This window comes from Camellia sinensis, chromosome 13 (genome assembly GCF_055761805.1).
Source record: "Camellia sinensis isolate YWXY chromosome 13, ASM5576180v1, whole genome shotgun sequence".
Classification (NCBI taxonomy): Eukaryota; Viridiplantae; Streptophyta; class Magnoliopsida; order Ericales; family Theaceae; genus Camellia; species Camellia sinensis.
The window spans coordinates 14,831,879-14,833,814 of record NC_138973.1 but is presented as its reverse complement, the minus strand read 5'-3'; the positions used below and the strand labels follow the sequence as shown (position 1 = coordinate 14,833,814).

Below are 1,936 nucleotides of genomic sequence, written 5' to 3'. Positions count from 1 at the left end.
CAACTCGTCTAACTTTGCTTGGAGAGCATGTTATAATAAATTTTCTGTAGTTTTTGTTTCACCATCTTCGAAACCATGAAAACTGAAGTGACACTTTGCTTACAGAACTTGTAATTTACTCTATACAAACAACAAGATTTGACTTAATTATGAGCCCAAAATGTCACCATTTCAATGATTGTTTGTTTGTTTGTTTTTGCTATTTACAGGCATAATAGTGTCTGTAGTAGTACTTGTAGTCATCGTCATTATCTCATTGGCTTGGGCTAGAAGAAAGAGAAGAAGAGCAATTGGTCTAGAGTTGCCAACAACTGTGACTCCACCACAGACCTTGAATGTGGTTCCAGTTTGGGAAATCGAAGCGCCAACAATGGAGAGTTTCGTCCAAAGACTTGGCGAAGAAGAAACCGGTTAGATTCACAGCCCAATAACTATGTGGTGTCAAAACTAATTATTCTACAAGGTTGGGCTCTAGAGGTTTTGGGATTGTTTACAAAGGGTCAATTACCAAATGGAGTTAAGATTGCAGTTAAGGTCCTCAATAAGAAATCGAATAATAGAGGAGCAGAGGAACAATTCATGGTGGAGGTGAGCACTATTGGAAGAACATACCATATAAATCTAGTCAGGCTATATGGTTTTTGCCATGACAACTTTATGAGCGCATTGGTGTACAAGTACATAGAAAATGGATCACTAGATAAACACATTTTCAGTGATACACAAGCAATTGAGCGAGAGAAGCTGCATGAGATCGCGATTGGGACAACAAAAGGTGTCGCTTACCTACATGAAGAGTGTCAACCGAGGATCATTCATTATGACATAAAGCCAGATAATGTTTTGTTAGATGCCAATTTTATAATATTTGTTAATGAAATATATATCTAGAAATTCATATTCATTAATATATTTTGATAATGTCTTCTTAACATTACTAGTGGAAATAACATAGAAAACATATCACAAAATTAGAAAAATGATTTTCAAATCTCCTTTCTCGAGTGAATTAAAAAGTTTGACAAAAAGAGAAAATAATAGCACGGTAGAGTATAGACTCCCATTTTTTTCCACTAATATTAGAGAATAAGAACTTAGACACATAACATATTAAGAAAAACTATATCTAGCCTAGATTCAATTTTTATATTGTGGAATCCATGCAAACTTAGAATAGATCTGTATCATATTTATTATTTTATTTACAAAAGAGAGAGTTGTTCTTCGGTGGATTCCGCGAAATTTGGACATGAAGCTTTGGTGGATTCTGGAGTGGCTCGCCGTCATGGATTTGACATCAGCGTTATGGATTCAACGTTGGACAAGACAATTCTAAGGTAAAGACAGTGGTGGAAGAGGCACATTGGGGTCGATTCAATTTAGCCTTAATCATTTTTATTTACCACTTGAGTTGCACAAATTATTAGGTAAGATAAGTTCCTTTCAAATTGTTATTATGCGTAGACAAGGACACGTAAGAGTTTAATCTTATGGGGGCAAATGTATATATTTCTCTAATAAATTTTTTATTGAATCCTATTATTACTATATTAGGAGAGTCGATTCATGTGTTAATAAGGACTTTATGGGAATTTTGATTGAAAAAGTAAAATTTATTTGCTATTTTTTCAAAATTTTTTGTAATAAACATGTAAAATGAAATATCAATTTCTATCAATACAATGCAAAAAATGTCACAAAACTATATCATCACATATATTTATTAAAAAATATATAACCAATAGGATATGTGACCAAACAACTTACTATAAAATTATCATATATCATATTTTCACCAACATTTGGCATACATTAAAAATTGTTGACACCTTTTAAAATTAGAGATGTTTAAGAATATCAATCCCATAATTTTGTAATTAAAATTTAAATTACAGTCGTCTTACTTTGTGAAGTCATTGGGATAACATTTATTTTT

At 32.1% G+C, this 1,936-nt stretch overlaps 1 pseudogene; it reads left to right on the top strand.

Moving 5' to 3' along the window:
• Positions 1-200: 200 nt before the first annotated feature.
• LOC114264922 (rust resistance kinase Lr10 pseudogene) lies at positions 201-1,020 on the top strand (annotated as a pseudogene).
• The last annotated feature ends 916 nt before the right edge of the window (positions 1,021-1,936 follow it).